Source organism: Pteropus alecto, unplaced genomic scaffold (genome assembly GCF_000325575.1).
Source record: "Pteropus alecto unplaced genomic scaffold, ASM32557v1 scaffold164, whole genome shotgun sequence".
Classification (NCBI taxonomy): domain Eukaryota; kingdom Metazoa; phylum Chordata; class Mammalia; order Chiroptera; family Pteropodidae; genus Pteropus; species Pteropus alecto.
Window position 1 is genome coordinate 15,892,899 of NW_006439568.1, and position 21,362 is coordinate 15,914,260.

Genomic DNA, 21,362 nt, shown 5'->3' on the forward strand with positions numbered 1-21,362 from the left:
ATCGAAATGATAACAGTGCTTCATAAGGTTTTTATAAGTATTAAATTGGGTTAAGACGTGTAAAGCATATTAAACAGTATGGCATACAGTGCATTCTCAAATGCTGGCAATTAATATTACTATTAAGCAATGAGGAATTGCCGCAAGAAAAAAGAGATATTGGAACTTATAGTTTCTAATTTACTTCCCAGATTAGTAAAGTGCTACGATTTTAACATGCGAGGATAACCATTAAGAGCTAGAAATTTTTTACAATATGGAGCATAATGAAAGAGAGTGAATGGAAATGTCAGGGACAATTATGGAATCTAGCCTCATATGTGTTTTGTTGTAATACACACAAACTGAATTCCTTAAGCCATTTAAGAACTTAGGTGATTACTTGTGTGATACCTAACAGACTCTGAGCAAAGCATTTATCAAATGCTTCTTAGATATTGGTAATATGAAGATGAATAATGCTTGGTCTTTGTTTGGGGCATGCTTAAACTTGTGAGATGAACTGGTACATATAGGCCAACACTGAAAAGTGCTAACACCACAGGTCTCTCTGTTGAGACTAGAGAAGGTGTCACAGGAGCTGCATCTTTAAAGATGGCAGGCTTTTACAATGGGGACAGAGTGCATCTTTTGTTAATAGATTTTTAGCACATTTTAATAATGTGAAGTGAGTTTTTGTTTTGTTTGCTTTATTAAGATCTGAGAGGACAGCAAAGTGCCAAGTACCAATGACGGTTTATTTGGTACGAAGGAAATGCTAAGGTTAGCAAGTGTTTTGTTTTTATTTTAATAAAACATTTTAGATTTTATTACAAACTTTTAATAAAGTTGCTTTTTAATACTTGGAGGACAGTAGCTACAGATTCTCAAGATGCTTTTGTGTCTCTATCTTTATAATGTACTTAATAAAATCAAGAAAAATGCTTACATTAGCCATTACAGGGAGAGACTTTGTGGGTCTTCAACCTAGTAACAGTGGGAATAACCTGGGGGAGCATTTCATGATGTGGGAGCTGGGGCCCAATCCAGATAAACTGAAACAGACTCTCGAGGGGAAGTCTGGACTTTCTGTCCAGGGGAAGCCAGGAATCACAGATGTTTAAGAACTATGGGAGAACCCAGAGCTCACTGGAAGCTTCTGCTGTCGATGTGAAAACTGCTAATTATGTCTGTGGTCCTAATGCATACTCAAAAGTGAGATGAAACACCATAAGAAAACACAAATGTGAGTTGAAACAGTAGGAAGTATCGTCAAATCTTCGACTTGTACTTATCTGGTGCCTTACTTATCCTAAGAAGCAGCTATGAGAGACAGTAATTTAAAGATAACAGTATAATTCAGAAAATATATTTAGATTTCTAAAGTTCTGTCGCAACTGCTAGAAACTCAGATAATCATTTGGTCTTTTGTCTCTATTATATTGTTTTCTTGGAAAAGGGTTCTGTCTCCTTGTTCTTAACTCCGTTTTTCTCTCTCTACTGAGTAACAGTCAAAACTTGGAAGGTGTGTTTACCTGGAGGGAATTTTCAATAAATTTTAGTTATATAATGTAAAACACGTGTGTTATGATGGGGAGAAGAAATAACCTTTAGGGGAAAAAGTTGGTCATTTCAATCAAAACATGAAGAAAATAAAACTTAGCTTCTTATAGGTGTCTGCTTGGACACGTGAGGTTATTTCGAGACTGTTAAGTGTCCTGTATACACAAACCTTTTATTTAGGACGCATCCCAGACAGATCTTCACATAGTTTTGGCCATGTGCTGGTCACAGCAAGTCTGTCTTTACTTTGATGCTACTGTGGCCCTGTATCTCAACTGGGCCACTGCAATCATTATTCTAAGTCCTAAATAAAGAGAGCAAAGTAGACATTAAGAATTTTTTTTTATGAAAAATTTCAGTCAAACCACAAATAGAGGATACCATACCCATATATCCATCACTGAGATTCAGCATTTATTAAGTTTATATATGTACATGTGTATATTTTACGTATGCTTCATCTGTCCTTTTTCTTTTGTTCTTGCTAAAGTATTTGAAAGAAAATCTCAGATATCATGTACTTTAACATACTTCATTATTTACCTATAAAATGTAGTTATTTTATAACCACGATGCCATTACCACATTTAACCAAATTAACAATAATTCCTCAGCATCACTTAACATCTATCACAACCAAATTTCTCAAATTGTCTCAAAAATGGCTTTTTATCATTTGTTTATTTGAATTGGGATCCGAGTTTGGGAAAAGGACATTTTTAAGGGTGGTACTAAAGACACACTTAAAGAACTCTTTATTCCTGATGTAATTAGAAAAAGTGGGGAGAAAACCCACACTCTCATGGGATTTCCTAAGTATTTTGTGGAAGGAACTAATACTTTTTCTCAATTATCTGTCCTTAAGGAGCACTATGATCTATCCCCTGAGAATGAGCGATCCGATGCACTTCTTAAACAATGTAAACCACAGTTTCTGGTTTAATGAGAGATTACTTTTCACATTGCATTCCATGTCAGTGCAGATACAGTGATTTCATGTTCTAAACTTAGTCCTGCAATTACCATTTTGATTGCTCTTAGAAAAATGCACACAAAGAATACAGTGACTCAGCGAAGGGTTTTGCCAGTGGTTTGTAGTTTTTAGCTTTCCAATTATGATGGAATTGCATAAAGAATGTACGACTTGGTGTTGCCTTTTTCTGTTCTCCAAGCCTTTCTCTCCACACACCACCACCAGCACCAACTGTATCCCACCTCCTTTATCTTAGTTTTATTTAAGGGTCTGAGAAGCACAGTATACAGTTGAATTTTAAAACGCCATAGCACTTCTTCTTAATAGGAAGTAAGCTGTCCGTTCCCTTGTGATTACAAAGATTTATAGGCTACATTTAAAGAAAATAATCCAGAGAGTCCAAAGAGGTCTAACTTTGTACATAAATTGATATTCATGTGACACCTCAGTCTATGAGGAGATCGAACGTTTTTGTTGCAAACATGAATGGACACTCAGAGTCGAATACGATATCTTTCAAGGGAGCATGAAAGTGGGGGGTGGGGAGGATTAGTGACTTGGAAGGGAGGAAGCTGGAATCAGGGAGGCCACCTAGAAGTTCTTGCAGTAACTTCGGCACAAGTTAATTAGCAGCTGGACTAGGATCCCATGTGAGGCGACAAGAAGAGGTACTAAAAAGATTTGGAAATATCCTTTCAACTTGGCAACTAACTAGATCTGGGGATTGAAGGAAAGTGGTGACCAAGAATTTGTGCCACAATACACAGTAAAAGATGCTTATTTTTTTGATAAGAGACAAGAAAATTGATAGGGGAAGGTTTATTTTTAAAATTTCAGTATCTTCGCTTTGAAATTATAGGGAGCTAAGGGGAAATAGTCACTAAATATTTAGTTGATGTGGCCAGGATACAGAGAGAAATGGGAATTATTAATCTGAAAGAAGATAAAGCCATTTATTTACCTATATAAAGTACATTAACCATCATATACTAGAAACTGTATTAAGGTACCAATGATAAAAATTTAAGAGTGTCCTCAAGGAGTTCATAATTTAATGGAGATGAAGGTAAATGAGTGGGTTTTCAGAGGGATGGACTATATGATTACATATAGTTTACACAATGTTATGTAAATTTGGAAGAAATGGTAGATTTTTTTTTTCCTGTAATCTCCTGTTCTTTCCTAGTCTTTTCTGTTTTTTAAAGTTAATTTTAGAGTTTGGATAAGGACTTGCAAAGTGTTTTACTGAAGTTGAGTTGAAGAGGCAGAAGTGAGGTCAGAACTTGTGTTTGTTATATATACCTGTGGTCTGGTCATAATTCCTGCACAAAGGCTACATCCTGAACAAGCTATGTGTTGCCGTAAGGGGTTACCATTCATCTATCATCCCTTCTTCCTCACCATTTTCTGCCAATCTAATCCACCATTGTAGCTATTGAGCCCATTGTGTTATGAGCAGGGTGTGGGGCACCAGTCCTGTTTTATCCATCACCTTTCTTCTTTTCTACTTGTGCTGGAGATGGAGGAAGCTAGTCACTGTCCGAAAGATGCAAATAACCTTGGCCGCTTGGTGTATCTCCTGGTTCAAGGTCACTTTTTCTCCCTCTTCCATTAACAGAGAAGGAGAAACAAACAAACAAACCCTGAAACAAAGTTCATTAACCAAAACTTCAGTCTTTAGTGTCAGTAAATATTGTTTTTACGTTTTCATTTGTGATTCACCTTGAATTTTCAATGTATAAAATTATGGTCTTTTATTCTGACTTTTACATCATTTCTTATTCTCACCCAGGTAATACTTAATACTTGTATTTCTTATTCTGAAAAGGCTTTTGCAAACGTAAAAGGTTTGATCTCTTCTTTTAAAATAGATTGACAGTCTGTTTATTTTTCAAAGTACGTGAGATGCATAGTATTTTTAATCAGTAATAAATGTTACAATTTACTTTTGTAAAGTTGGTAGCATAATAAGGCCATTTAGTTATACCACAAGAAAGGAAAACTCATAATGGACTTCATCTGTTTACGCTTACAACTTCCTGAGTCAAGTTCCCTGCACCGTGTAATGGTGATCCATTAGAGAAGCAAGATCTTTGGGATCTTTTAAGTACCCTATTTATAGCCATTATTTGAAGAAAGATTAATCTGTTGGTAGGTTCAAGCCTATAATACCATAACTTATAAATTGGTTGGTTCAAGTTATGCTTGTTCCATTTTGAAAATGTGACTTGGATGCATATCCTGTGATATACAAGAATAATTTAACAATGGAATTGGTTGAGCTTGGAAAAACTCAGTAAATGATAGACATTATTTTTCTCTCTGGTAGCATAAAAAGTCATCTTGATTTTTAAAGACTATTAACGTAGGAGTATAATCATCAGTAGCAAAATGTTTGCCAGTCTTTAGTGACTGCAGTGATTTCAATGAATGTTAGGAACACTTGATGAAATATATCCTGTTATATTGTACCTTCAGAAGGAGAAAACTGAATAGTTGACAGAATGTAAAAAGAACCATTTCCTCATTACCTTATTGGAAATAAACATAACTGATCTTAGTTTTCTCTTGCCTCAACTGGGTGGAGCTAGAGCCTCTTCTCTGGATTCTCTAGCAGCTTGTGCATACCTGTCATAGTACTTACCATATTGTATTGGTTTTATTTTCATATATATCCTAAATGAGTAGGGCATATTAAAGCAAGCAGTCAGGAATGATTCAAGGACAGTGGGTTCCACCTTCAGTCAGTTTCTCTAGTTGTTTCAGGGCATCGCATGCAGTCACCATATGGCATCCATCATGGCTTTCCTGTTGCTTAGACAGCTACTAGCCAATTTTTGTGACTCATGAAGTCATTGCAGGGAGCCTCACCATGACCACTGCTCATGACAGTGCAGGTACCAGGCAGGAACAGACTCTCACTTGACACTTCTCAAGTTGCCAACATGTAGGGTTTGGAGCCATGTTGGCTTCCATATAGAAGCAGAGACACCAGCACCCAAACTTTAAGGTGTATTTTGATCGTATGGAGCCATGTTGGCTTCCATATAGAAGCAGAGACACCAGCACCCAAACTTTAAGGTGTATTTCGATCGTATGAATGAATACTTCTTGGGTCTCTCCACAGAATCTCCTCAATCAGCTCATCAAGCTATGACTCCTCACCATTTTAACTTCTGGCCAACATCACAAGCCTAGCTGTCTTGACTTTTTATCTGTCCTAAGACTCTCTCTCACGAAACTCATCCTTCCATCCTTGGTACCAAACGAAACTGACATAGAGCTAAGAAAAGAGAATAAATGTCATTTCTTCTAAGAGTGTTTGCACTCTGGTTAGAAGAATTCAGATAACCCTGTTAAATGGTGTCTGTGTTCCTTAATGGACTCTGAACTCTACAAGGACAGGAACTGTCTTTATCTTGGATCCCTGATACTTAACACAAAGTTAAAGGAGTCAAAGTTAATTGGAGAAAGAATTACTGCACTGTCTTGGTCAGACTTAATAGTTTTCACAACTCATTTTAAGCTAAAATCACTCCCATAAGTACCCTTTGCTTCCATTAAAGAATATTAAATATGCAAATATACTTGTTGCTTAAGTTCTATTTCAGGATTCCTTTTAGTGAAAAAAAAAAATGGTGGGCATATTTTTTATTTCCCTTGAGTCATCACTGATAAATGTCTTGTGGATGCTTTGCAGTGTAAGAGTTTTGTGGTAGGTAATGCTTCCTGAGCCTCCAAATTTGTGGCAAATTAAAAACAATGATTCTTGTGGGCTTTTACCCCTTTGTTTCGGATGTGGAATCTTTGAGTATAGGATGCTTTAGCTGTTAATTTTGTATGCCTGTAGAAATTTTACTTTAAAAATATTACTTTAAAATTACTGTAGTATTTAAATTAATAGCCACTAATATGCTAGGCCCTAGCAATAAATAACATCTGATCTGAAATCTTTATGACAATCCTTACAAAAGGGATCAGCGAGTTTTTTCTGTAAAGGGCCAGAGAGTAAATGTTTTCAGGTTTGTGGATCATAAGTATTTGTAGCAACTCCTCAACTGGAAAAAAATTGGGACTCAGATATTAGGAGACTTACTCAAGAACCTCTTGCTAGTAATGACCAGCCCCAGGATTTGAACTGACTCTACTTTATCATGACTCAGAAAAATGTCCATAGTAAGATATTTGTATCTGCTTATTTAGACAGTGGTGGTTACTACCTGCAAGGCACTGTACTGTGTGCTGTGAAGGTGACAGGACCCTACAGTTTAGAGGGGGGAGGTAGTTGATGAATAGCATCCCTGTTATCTGTCCAAGTCAAGCTACAAGTGATAAATCAAGGTTTTCAGAAGAAAAATTAAATATCTATTTTTTAAACTGGTAAACTTGATGCTAGAGAATGTGGCTTCGATGTACAGCAAAACAGAGCCTCCTGATCCTGTACCTTGGATTCAGACAGATCTATCCAGCCGGGCACAGAAAGGACTCCACGTGGAGGCCTGCATTTGTAACACTGTGGGAGTGCAGGCAAGTTCCAAACAGGAAAAGATAGAGGAGGGAGCTTGTCTGCAATGCATAGTTCCTTGTTGCAAATTCCCATACAGAAAACTCCCTCCTCCTCTCTTGGGAATTAGTGAGAGGGAGGAGAATGTGCATAGTATGTGAATAGGCGTGTACCTTCCTCCACCTCATGCGAGAAGAAGGAAGTATCTGGAATAGGGAAGAAGTAAGTGTCCTCCCCTCTTTTTGCCCAGCAATTGAGTTGCTTTGGAATTTACAGTGAAAAGAAATCACTTCCAGGATTGGAGGAGAAGAAATGTTTGATAGAGAACATGGCATTTAGACAAGTCTTTGAACAATTTTCACTTGGATATGTGGAGATAATTGGGGGCAGGATGAGCCAGATAAAGTAAATTCAGAAACATAGGTGCATTTGGGAGGTCAAGGGGTCAGTTGCTAGGTCACAGAGCTGGGGGATCAAATGTCCTGATGTTTTGCCTGAGATTCTCTGAGTTTTAGCCCTGAAAGTCTCAGATCCTGGAAACCCCTCAGTTCTGGACAAACTGGATGGTTGGTCTCTTGATCATTAGGCTACAAGCTTGAAACTTTCATTTGTTAAATGGTAGAATATATAGAATGGCTACATGTATGGCAGGTTGCTGGACTTGTGGTATATATAATTACTTTCTCAGGTGATCCACTAGGCTGGAAATTAAGGGTGAATGGCTGAAGGCTATCAGCAGACATTGGGAACCATTGAAAAATTTTTGAAGGGTGTAAGGGTTACATTGAATCTCAGATTATATAAATATGTAGAAAGGAGCTTGTAACTATTGAATATAAAATCAGATGAAAATATATTAGGGAGTACATTGAAACATCAAGGAAGGTTTTATTTTTGAGAAGGGTGAAATCCTAAAAGAAAGAAAGACAGTCCCTTTTTATTGTTCATATTAGGCTCTACAAAGAGCTACTTGAGAATTTATTCCCCAAAACTACATCCATTCTAATGTATTCATTCTAATAGACAGTGGTTTGTGTGATGCATTAGAGGTGTTAGCTAATGCTGTGGTGATAATCATATTGCAATAATAAATGTATCAAGTCACATTGTACATCTTAAATGTACACAATGCTACGTCAATTATCTCAATATAAAAAAGAATAATGGATAGAGGTGATTTGGAATGAATTCTTATAATCGAACTCACGGATTGTTTGATTTTTTTAAAAAATACAAGTTCTATACTCTTGTATTTTCTCATATAAAAATGTCTTTGTATAAAGGATACCTTTCCAATGAGTTCTTTGAAATTATTTAAGAATTGTTTTCATTATCATGATTATCTATAATGTTCTGCCTGCATGTGGTAATCCTATTAGACTGACAATTCATTTGGTAAAGCCCATTGGATAAAGCTTCTATGGTGGCTTGTTGTTGGCACTGAACTAATAAAACTGGATGAACCAGATGCAGATGTTATCTGTTTAAGCATCCAGACAGTGTTTTAAATTCAATAACTATTTGTTAATTAATTAGTTGGATAATTTTCTCTACTGAGAAATGTAAAAGGAAAATGCAATATGATGGGCCATGTTGGTCTTTAAGTAATAAGCCTTATTACCTGAAAAATATCAGGATTTTTTTTCATGATTTACTCAAAAGCTCCAGGAAATATAGAAGTAATATAGAGATTTGGTTCCTCGGAAAAAACAATAGTTTCACAAAACTACTTTGTATTAATTGCTGTAGTTTTTTTTATAGGTAATTGTTACCTAGTTAATTATTTTCAAATAGATAGGTTGGTTATTGCTTTTTCTGCCTCAACTTGGATTGTTATACTGTTTAACTTTTTACTTTGAAATAGTTTCAGACTTAGAAAAGTTTAAAAATTTGTGCAAAGAATTCTTATTACTCTTTACCCAGATTCCTAAGTGTTACTATCTTACCACCTTTCACATTTGCTATATTATCTGTTTTGTGAGTAAATTGGAGATATGATACTCCTTAAAAACATCAATATGTATTTTCTAAAAACTAATTTATAGCCACAATACATTTATTAAAATGAGGAAACTAACACTAAGACAATACTATTATCAAAAGAAATATTCAAGTTTTCCCAATTGCCCCATAATATGTTGATGTAAAAACAAACAAACAAACAAAAAAACAAAAAAACACTTTGGTTTCAAATTTACTCCAGGATCATACATTGCTTTAGTTATATTTCTTTATTCTTCTTTGACCTAGACCAGGTCTTCAGCCTTTATCTTTTATGATCTCAACATTTTTGAAGCATTTTAGTCAGTTCTGTATAAGAGTCCTAAACTTGAGTTTGTCTGATGTTTCCTCATCATTAGGATGAAGCTCTGCATTTTTGCCAGCGATGTGACAGAAACGATATTTTTGTTTTTGTTTCAGTGTATCATAACTGGAAGCATATGATATTGATTTGTTCCATTTCTGGAACACTTTTGATTACTAAGTTAAGGTATCCTGTCTGTAAAGTTACTATATTTCCCCTTGAAATTAATAAGTATCTTATGGGGAATACTTTGATTCTAGATAAATTCTTGTTTCTCAGCATACATTTACTCAATAGCTTCAGCTAGTGCCTAAAACAATTTTTGCTATAGTGATTTCCAAGTGGGACTCTCCTAATTTTTCATGTATTCTATATTCATTAGTGGAAACTCTACTGCAAAGAAGAATGTTCACTTCTCCCTTATTCATTCATTCATAGCAGTACAGATTCATGGTTTGTTATTTTCTTCTGTAGATTTTAACCTCATACTGTCATTATTTATTCTGTAGCTCAGATGGTCCCAGATTGGGCCACTGGGGGCTCCTTTAAACTTTTGTCTTTTTGACATGTTCTCATCATTCTTTGAAGACTTCTCTGCTTTCTGGCATGAGATGTCTCAGGCTAATTTTATACTTTCCCTGTTCCAGCCTTTGAATCAGCCATATCACCAAGGAGCCATGGCTCCTTTTAGTTGAGAAGGGTTCTTAGAAAACAAAGTCTGGATGCTAAGTATGCTCATTGCTATTGTGATATCATTACTTTTAGAACTTCTCAGCAAACAAAGCTAGAAAATATATGCATATGTGTTTCTGTCTATATGTATAAACATACATGTATACACATGTGTATACATATATGCATATATAACACCTATATGTACATATTCAAAATAATGCGTTTATGCTGTCTTCATGCTCATTTCCGACCCAATATCACCAGGTTCATTCTGGTGTTCCCTCTTTCTACATCTTTAACTCTTTTCTAATAATGATAAACCTAAATTTCATCTACAATATATTTACCTGTTTTTTTCAATTCTAGAATATACATAGAATACTTTTATGAATACCAATACCATTGTGAAGAACTTCCTATAGATCATTCAAAATATTGTGTTCAAAAGTTACTTAGGTTAGTTCCCTTCCCATTTCAGGTTGGTTCTGTTAGTCATTCGAAATTCAGTTAGATTGATTTGTTTGGTTCTTTTCTTCTTTTTCTATTTTGGTTTTCCTCCTCTCCATCTTTGTTTTCACTTATTTATCTTTTAAATGTGTCAAATATTACCATGATTCTGAAGGTCAGAACAAAAGAGGTGTCTGTACTTCCCATACCTATTTCTTCTATCCTGTTCACGTTTCCTTATCTTTTTTACTCCATTTCACTTGCCTACTGCAGACAACTAATTTCACTAATTTCTGGTTGTGTATTTTGTTGCACATATGAGCAGACATGTATATTTTCCTTTCCCCCCCCTGATATCAAAGGATCAAAGGTAACATACGTTAGATATTCTTTTGCACTTTGCTTTTTTTTTTTTTAATTCCATACCAGTTTAGAGATCTTTCTCATTCCTTTTCTATGGCTACCTTGTACCCTGCTGTGTACTTCTACCATAATTATCCTTGTATTCTCTTGTATGGGTATTTAGGTTGCTCCCAGTGTTTTGCAGGGATAAACAATGCTGCAAAAACTAAGCTTGTACAAATGTATTTTCAGATTAATATAATTTTTATCTTATCAAAGCAACTTAATTCAAGTTTTCTCTAAGTTGTCTTTGATGGAGAGAATTTTAGAGTTATATATGTATTAACTTGTTTTTCTTCCTTTGGATAAAATTGTTAAATTCTTCTACTTTTAAATACAGAAACATACCACGTTGGGACTACACACCATGAAATTTCAGTAATTTAATTCATGTTTAATGTGTGGTCAAAAGAGCCCTTATGCTTCCTGGCTTTTTATTATCTTAGGTAATCTGAGTAGCTTCTAACGAGAGGTTCTAAAAGAATTTGGGTAACTGGTTTTATAGCCGTAATTGAGACACAGCTCCGCATAACTCCTTCCATCCACCACTTCCTCCTCCTCATACAGGATACAGACCTTAAAGACCACAAGCAGGGCCACATGCTTCTCCAAATTAATAGTTTTTATTATTATTATTATCATTATCAGTATTTCTAAACAATGTATTTTCTAAACACTGGTTATCTAAAATCTATTATCTGTGACAAAACACAACATCCTATTAAATAGAACCATATATATTGTGGATTTACAATATAAGGCTGCTCTGCAACACCTTTTAATATCACTTTTCTGTTCAACTGTCACCACTTAAGAGGAAGCCAGTCTTAATTTTATTCGTACATCCTTTTTCTTAAGTGTTCACATTCTACTGGTTTCTTAACTTTTAATCTAAAATCAAAGCATATCATTTTAGTTCAGATGCCATGTGTTGCGTTTTATCTGATTCTCATGCACTTGAACTCGAGTTTCCTTGACAAAGACTCTGTTGTTTCTGAGTCGATTGACTTTAACCAGAAGCTGGTGCTTTCTAAGCTTCGTTTTCGAATGGGCTTTGGGAGCAGTGTGGTGTGTTCCTCAGGGATGCTTAAGAACTCTGATGGTTTTCTTAATTCTGAATTTAGTTAAAGTGATATAATTTTATTTGTTGGCTGTAACCATGGAAAGGGGTTGTTTTCACTGTTTCTAAAGAATAAATTATAAATAGGAATATGAATACCAGGGGAGTTTAATTTGAAAACTTGACGATTAAGTTATTTTCTTATAAGAAATCAATCTACCTCCATTTCCTCCCTCTTTCTCTCCTTTTGTTCTCATTTGAGTTATACTTGTTATACACAAATATATTCTTATTGTAGAAAAAAACCCTAAAAAGCATGTCTCCCATGTCTACTTCTATTATTCTTCTCTAGATGCAACTACTACTGTTATTTTATGTCAAATTCTGATCCTTTCTCTGTGTTTGTGCTGTCACATATATAAACTCTCATACATGTTTGGGACTTGGGGGAGACGAGGGGGTGTTTTTCCTCCACAAAGGCAAAGGTGGGGACTTCAAGAATATCGCTTTTCAATTTTGTTTCTGCTGATGGAAAGGGGAGAAGGGCCTTTCCTTCCATTGTTGGAAATCTGCTTAGGCAGCTGACTGCTGCTCTGTGCTGTCTGAAGATGAGAGGGGCCCATGCGATGGAAGCTGCCTCTAGAGTCTGAATGTTTGGTTACAGGGTGATGAGATTAGGGATTATGGTTGTGAAGGACCTTTGTAGCATGGTGGGGAGGGGGCTAGCAAAAGTTTGTATTGGGGTACCGTGTGAACATGTTGTTAGCTGGAAGATGTGGTAGGATTTGTAAAGGGACTACCAGAACCCACGGAGATTGGTATGAGTGTTACCCCTCCCAACAAGATTCCTTTTGATGATAAAGGTGATAAAGTCATCACTTTTCTTTCCAGAACTCATTGGCCATGAGACCATATGGCCAACCAAGGAGAGGGGCAAAACCTCATTTTTTAAGTGGAAGGTGTGGCCCCTTTTCCTCTGCAGTACACTGGGGAGTTAATGTATCCAGCTGCCATGCTCTCCAAGCTTTGGGGGAATTAGACTTTTCCTGCTTGTGTGTGGGGAGGGGAAGAAATTCAATTTAAATTGATGTTTTAAAATAAAAAAGAATATGCCTTAAACATGCAAGAACTACTGTAATAAATTTCAACTTGCTTTCATTTATGGAATCTGCTCAGTATATCTAAGGAACTGATACCCAAGTGGAAGTTGGGGTGCAAGGTAGCAGAAAAAGGGGTAGGTTTTGGGGACAAAAGTTTATTTACATATCCCAGTGAGTTAAACTATCTCAGTAAATGGTTAGTGGTTTGTTTGGTAAAGAGATACAATTGATTTGCCTTTCAAATGTATGATCTATGAAATGTCATAAGATTATTCAAAATGATTAAGTCTAAACCTTAGAGGTTTCCCTCTTTATTATTTAATGTTGCACTAAATTTGGCGTATCATGCATGCATATTTTGTTAAATTAGACTGTATGTTCCTCAAGACCAGGAGGCTTATTTTATTTTCTAACAAGTCGAGGAAATGATATGTGCATTAAAACTTGTTAATTGAACAGCACTGCATTTTGGCAATTTATTTTTGCATAATAGCAAATATCTGTACTAGAAGCAAAGCACCGAAGTGAACTCTGGGCACCTCAAAACGTCTAGAAGGTGATACCCTGCCGACAAGGAGCTTATTGTCTACCAAGGGAGACATAGACAGCTGAGTAATTTCATCATAATGTGATGTAGTAATAGAAGACAGTCCAGCATCTCAGAGGCATACTATAGTGGCCCTTAAGCCCTTAAAAGTGGTTAGAGTATTAGAGAAGACTTCTTGGAGGGGACCACATGTTCCTTTTTAAGTTAGGAAATTGTGTATTATTTTACTTATCCTCATCTACCTATAGTCGTTAATGTTGAATGAATAAATGAATGAGTGAAACTGAACCTGATATGAGCCTTGTAGTATGAATCTAAAACTAGAAAAATAAGGGCAATGGGAGGCGAAGGTATTCTAGGGATGAATGGTGAGGAACAGAAGCAGAAACTCAAGAGTTTGGGTCTGGTGTTTTGTGTAGGGATGTTTTGGGGCTTGTGTTTTGTGTAGACATAGCTCAGAGATGAGATTGGACTTGTTTCTTTAGGTAGTGGATTTTTAAACAGGGGGATGATAGAAATTTTATTTAATTTTTAAATCCCTCTGGAAGTACAGTGAAGAAAGGATTAGATGGAGATGAGAGTTGGAAGCATGAAAGTGTGTAGGCTGGTGGAATAGCCCAAGTTCTGCAGGAAGAAACATGGTTACAGAAACTCAGAGAAGTAATTTGAATAAGGACACACTGGGAGTGGAGACTGGTAGGAGCCAGTAACTCACTGTGCTGAGGGCATGTGAGTCTGGGGTGGAGGTGAAGTTCTGATCTCCGAGATATAAGTAGAAGTCTGATCTCTGAGATATAAGTAGATACGGCTTCTGAGAAAGCTCTTGGTTTCTTATAAAAAACCGAGAGGGACCCACCTGGCATATTCCCTTGTCCCTGCCTAGAGTACATGCAATGAATGCCTCCTAACTACCAGAGGGTCTGGGAAATCAGGATTTTAGCCAAGCATATTGCCTCCCTGAAGAGAACTGTGCAAGTCTTAGGCTGGCATGAAGTCTGTTTTCTATTTTTTCTTTAAATATGTACAATTTTTATTTGATAATTATACCTCAATAAAGCTGGAAAAAATAAGAGGGAAAATACAACACAAGCAGGATGGAAACCAAGGTCTAGCTAAAGTTTGCTCTTTTTTCTTTTTTTTAAAAGGTGCTTTTATATTTTTTCTAACTCTCATTTTTCTTTCTGTGTGTGTGTGTTTTTTTTTTTTTAATTTCATAATAGTTTCAGGTATACAGTACATTGGTTAGACATTTATATAGTTTATGAAGTGATCCCCTAATTACTCTGTTGCCCATCTATCTGGCCATTACAATACTATTGGCTATATTCTCTATGCTGTACTCCAGGCATCCCCAATTCCTGGATCGTGGATGGGCACTGGTCTGTGGCCTGTTAGGAACTGGGCCGCACAGCAAGAGGTGAGCGGTGGGCAAGCGAGAGAAGCTTCATATGTATTTGCAGTCACTCCCCAATGCTAGCATCACTGGCTCAGCTCCACCTCAGATCATCAGGCCTTAGATTTTCATAGGAGCACTGGTCCCTGGTGCCACAAAGGTTGGGGACTGATGGTGTACTTATGTCCCCATGACTGTTTTGTAACTACTAATTTATATTCCTTCATCCTTTCACTTTTTTCATTCAACCCCAAACCTCCGTCCCTCTGGCAACCAGCAGATTGTCTTCTGTATCTGTGAGTCTGTTTTATAGTTTATTGCTTCTGTTCCTTAGATTCCACATATAAGTGAAATTACATGGCACATATTTCTCTCTGACCCATTCTACTCAGCACAACACCCTCTAGGTCTATCCATGTTTTTGCAAATGGTAGAATTTCACTTTTTTAAGGCTGAGTAATATTCCATTGTATATATGAAATGTAACTTCTTTATCCACTTGTCTATTGGTGGGCATGTAGGTTCCTTCCATATCTTGTTCATCCATCATATATAAGAATAAACTCAAAATTGATTAAACACTTAAATGTAAGACCTGAAACCGTAAAACTTCTAGAAGAAAACAGGCAGTAAACTCTCTGATATATCATGCCATTAGTAATTTTTTTTTGATATATCTCCTTGAGCAAGGGAAATAAAAAACGAAAACAAATGAGATTACATAAAACTAAAAGTTTTGTACAGCAAAGGAAACCGTCAACAAAATGAAAAGACAAACTACTGAGTGGGAGAAGCTGACAAGGGGTTAATATCCAAAATTGATAAAGATCTCATACAACTCAACAAAAAATACAGCTGACAAGGGGTTAATATCCAAAATTGATAAAGAACTCATACAACTCAACAAAAAACAAATCCAGTTAAAAAATGGGCAAAAGATATGACTAGGTATTTCTCTGAAGAAGAAGTACAGATGGTCAATAAACATATGAAAAGATGCTCAAGATCACTAATCATCAGAGAAATGAAAATTAAAACCACAATGAGATATCACCTTACATTTTTTGGAAAGGCTGTCATCAATAAAGCAAAAAACAGCAAGTGTTGGCGAGGATGTGGAGAAAAGAGAATCCTCACACACTGTTGGTGGGATTGCAAAATGATATAGACACTATGGAAAACAGTTTGGAGGTTTCTCAAAAAATTTTAAAAAGAACTACCTTTTGACTCAGCAATTGTACTTCTGGGTATTTATCTAACAAAAACCAAAATACTAATTTGTAAAGATCTATGTACCCCTATGTTCATGGCAGCACTATTCACAATAACCAAGATATGGAAATCTTTCTTAAAGTATGAAATTATGATATGTAAAAGCCAAATTCACTAAAAGATCGTGAAGGCATGAAATTCAGAGTACAAGCACTTTTATATTCTTCATGTTTTACAGAAAAAAATCTTAACATTTGGTGATACATACATTCGTTTTTAATGCTTTATCTGGATTTTCTATCACATCTCTGCCCCCTTTTTTGTTCCCATTTAAGAATTTGAGACATTTTGGCTAAGAGGAACAAAGAGATTTAATTCTGATTGAATATGAAACTCCTTAGGCCTGGATAATGTCTGTATTTTTGCTAAGTCTGGAAAGATGTAAGTTTTAGCCAACACTGGAACAGCTTGAGAAACTATTGAAATCATACATATATTGTTTTGCCTCTGCTGCAGGAGAGTTCTTCTGTGTGGCCTGGTTTTACTTGATGTGGTCCTCGTTAATCTGGTTGGCTGTTTGAGGTCTTGTGCGTTGACCTAAAGGATGTTTGAGAAATATTGGTTAATATAATACAGTGTGAGAAGGATTTGTTACAGATGCCGTGTATCATTAATATAGGCACTCTTTCTTTATAAACCAAATATTTTATATAAAAAATGCATAGTGATAACTTGTATTAATTAATTCCCTCATTTTCCCTATTTAAATAAGAGTCCCCTCAAAGGCTTCATCATAGAATGAGGTGAGCTGTGTGTGTCTGTCTTAAAACTCTTGCTTTCTGCCAAGATTTAAGTGAAGTCTCCTTTTAGCATGGTAAAATAGAAATATGAATTAAGGGAATAATTTTATACAAATTAAGTAAATAAAAACACTATAGCAAATAATGTTTTGTTTTTCTTTACATTAAATAAGTTTTGTTCAATTGCTGAATAAAGCAAGATACCATAGAATGAGACCAGATTCTAAAGGCTTTTTGATACTTTTCTAATTGGTAGCAATTAGAAAAAAAATCTGGTAATTTGACTATTGTAATATTAATTGCTGACAGCCCACAAAATATTAGCATTCAGCCGTATATTTCTCTCCCTTTGACTTGGTAAGTGCTATGTATTTGAATCTTTAGTTTGGAATTTCTTCCAATTTAATCCCGTAAAATTGAAATTTTTCTAAATATAGATAAATCATACTGACATTATGAGAAAATAAGCACATCCTGCTTTTTAAAATTTGGTTTTTATTAAAGTTAATAATTTAGAGTCAACTAATTCTACCAGGGTTGTTATGAAAAACTACTGTCCTTGTCCCAGTGCCTCTACTGCTACCTCTCCCCTGCTTTTAACTCTTCTAGAATCTTTGAGGATTTATGATCATAACTACTTGTAACATGCTTTTATTGCTCCTGCTCTACTTTTTAAAAATTATTTTTTAAGTGCAAGGCATTATTTATTGAATTTCCACTAAGGGAGGTAAGAATTTAGCTCACTTTCACTACTTTCCTTCCTCACTACACATAAGCATGTCGTCTCCCCATCCTTCCAGCATAGTTATAATATAATTTTGGAAGGATGAGTAGTTGGCATTTATATTCTTATAACTGTGCAAACATAGCTGAGCCACACGGTGTGTATATATATTTATTATATTTTCCTTTCCTGCATAACTTGTTTTCCCTGGAGATGGTTTTTCTTTTACAGATATACCCCTAAATCAACTCCAAACCTTCTTCAGCTTGCCTAAATCTCTTCTTGGTATATTAGAATATACTAACTAGTTTATTTTATTCTTTTCAAGAAACTTCTTTCAGATTTTCTGATATGCTGCAGTCTAGACTGACTGCTTTATAGACTGCTTCACAGATAGTGGGATTTTCCTTCACCATTATCTTGGGGATTCTTTCTGCTTCTACCTTGTGTTTAATATCTTATTACCTGGATTCCATTTCTTACTTTTTTTTTTTTTTGGTATGTTTACTCCCCTGTTTTTTGTGGAGCATATCCTTCAGTAACTTACTTTGAAAGGGTACGTGATATATATTTATATATATTTGAGACTCTACATTTCAGAAAATGTCTTCATTCTGCTTCACAGATTTGGATGGTTCTGGATACTTTCAGAGATTTTCTATAGGTATCTCCCCACTTCCAGGTGTCAACTTCAGGATGGGCTCTCCTGTAACAGTCACTAAATCTAACTCTTCTTTTCCTCTGCAGTTCTTCTCCAGCATCATGTGGGTGGTGGAAGTTAGGAGCATGCTCTTCTCTAGAAGTGTATCTTTCCTTTCTCTGCATCTTCACCTTCCAAAGTTATCATAGGTGCTGATAGTTGGTATCTTATTTTTCTTTGTGGTTGTCAAAGAGGACTAGAGCTGGATAACAGTTAAAGTGGCAAAAGCATATTTTATTCAGGAACTATCGCAAAAGGAGAAAAGAGACCTAGATATATAACTGGGCCCAATTCTGAATACAGCAAGGAAAAATGAGGATTTACAGTCAAGGATGAGGGTGAGAGAGAGGGTTGGTGGATACAAAATTAGTAAAAAGGAGATATCAAAGTTAGGGTAATTCTTGCTAAACTGACTTGAAAGATTCTTGCTGAAAGCAGGTCAGGTGATCGGATATCAAGAGTGGGGATGAAGAATGTGATTAGATATTGAGGGTGATCAGAAATCAAGGATGAGGAATTCTCTCTAAACTGACTTAACAGAATCCTTGCTACCATTGGGCTATGCAGGCCCAGTCAAGGCCTAGCCTAGAATAAGGCTCAGAGGAGGCTGATTAGTTTGGTTAAGAGGAGAAGCTGTGTCATGGTTGAAGTTCTTTGACTTCAGGTGTTAGTAAAAAAATTCTCAAGGTAAGACATGTAATACTTCTCATAAATGGCATCACTTACTTTTTTATATGACATATTATTAGGATGTGAAATAAAGAGTAGTACCACAGCCATCTAAATAACTTACTGGAGAGAATAATATATATATTTTAAAGCTAATCATGCTGTTATTAGCCATATTGAAAAATTTAATCTAAACATGTACGTATATCAGAAGAAAATGATATAACTTTATGTCTAAAAACACTTTGTCACCATATACTTGGAGAGTGTGCTTTTGTTGCTTCTACTATGGTTAACAAGTAAATTTAGGCCTAGGAATCACAGGTGTAATGTGGGGCGTTTTTCTACAAAGGAAATATATAGCAAAGTAGGCATATTAAAGGTTGATTATCAATGTAGTCTTAAGTTAATTTACTATTTTGGAAGAGTGTACAGTCTCTATTTTTGGCTGCCAATAGTAACCTCAACCAGGTAGTAGAAGGCCAAGCTAATAAGGAGAAATCTTAGGGCAAGCTCTTGAGCTTACTTGAGTGCAGAAACAGACATACGAATTTATGTTTACAATGGCGGACAAATATAAGTGTCAAGGAAAAACAGAACAAAACAAAAAACACGACAAGACACAAAGAAGGTGAATTATAAGCATGGGCAGTTAAGTTTCTAGTTTGTTTAAGCTACCAGTATTGATGAGGAATTACAGGATCCCTAAGAATTTTGACTGAGGTCCTAAATCATCAGGAAATGAATTTTGAAATCAAGTAGAACATATTGTTTTATCTTTGAATAAATTAATAGTGTACGCACTCCTTGTAATAGACTGACAATCCTCCCAGGAGACATATAGTGAAATTGGAGATTATACAAGAAGCATACTAAAATGGTCAAGATAGGAGTTGCCTGCCCATGAGGCGTATAGAAAATCAATAAGAATGTAGACATGTGCTGTGGGGATATATAGCAATTTTTTTTTTAATGTCATGGATGATACAAATAGTATTGATAATAACAACATTACATTATTCCAAGATTTGGTGAGATGTGAGACTAGAAAATATCACCTTACCCAACTTGTTATAAACTTATGGAATTGAATACTGTAAGAGGAAGTAGGGGTAGAAAATATAAATAACCTCAAAAATGATTTAACTAAATTTGTGGATGACAGATCCATAATAGGTTATTATAGGGAACTAGGATGTTTTGGGTATACTCCTAACCTTTGAGGTTGACATCAAAGAATAGCCATTCTTCCCACAACATGTCCCTTGGTGCCATCATCAGAATCCTGGGCAGGAAGGATCATGAGTCTGATCCAATGTGGCAAGACCCATTATACTCTGATCTGTGCCAGATTCGTGTGGGTTGTCAATTTAGAGTAAATTCCAATAAGAGGATTGTAAATTTCAATAAATGAAAACTTGAAAACCTTAACTTTTATGTTTCCTTTTTTGTTAATTCTCCTTTATGTAGTGAACTCTTAAAGTCCATTTTTCAAATTTTGGGGTGATTTCATTACCATGTAGCCTGAACTTGACTATGATGGTGCTTTGGTTGTAGTGTAGTAGATGGTAGTAGTGTCCCATATCGTAGGTTGAACAGAATCAACTAATAACCCTAGGAAATTAATTTTTTACCCTTGGCATTTCTCTTGTACATGAACACACTTTTAATTTGCAGTTTAAGATTGAGAGTATAAAGTAGATTCTACTTTAATTATGAATTTTGTTTTTTTCTGGTAAAAAGACGTACAAAAATCCCCTTTTCATTTGATTTTAATCTATAGGAAGGCATACAGGTAATTTCACTGTTGTCAGGTACAGAGATTTCTTTTCCTTGTTACTTTTTCTTAAGGGGTTGCTACATTTAAAACTGATCTAAATGCCTTTAAGCCATGTATAGGAATCAACTAAAGATCTTGTTTTTACGTGGATCTGGATTCCGTATGTGTGGGGTGAGGCCTGAGATTCTGTCTCCACGTGAGGCTGCAGGGCTGAGAACCACATTGTGCATAGTTCACATTTGCACACTTTGCTAATACAGCACTGTAGTTTTAAAAACCAATCTTGGTTTCAGCTTTCCCATTAAATATGTTTTTGGAAAGTTTAAGAACTCATTAAATCATTTATATGAACATGATCCAAATATTATATTTATTTGGATGTTGAACTCATCTAGAAGTTCCTTCTTTCCACCTATTCTGAATTCTTCCCATCTCTCTTCCGTTTCCATTTTGTATTGAAAAACAGGGACGAAATAACAGAAATGTTTCTCGATTCTGTTAAATTTAAACATACATATGCCCATGCATA

At 35.6% G+C, this 21,362-nt stretch overlaps 1 protein-coding gene across 1 annotated transcript in view; it reads left to right on the forward strand.

Moving 5' to 3' along the window:
• Positions 1-21,362, forward strand: part of RSPO2 (R-spondin 2) — a 142,594-nt gene that overhangs the window by 29,927 nt on the left and 91,305 nt on the right.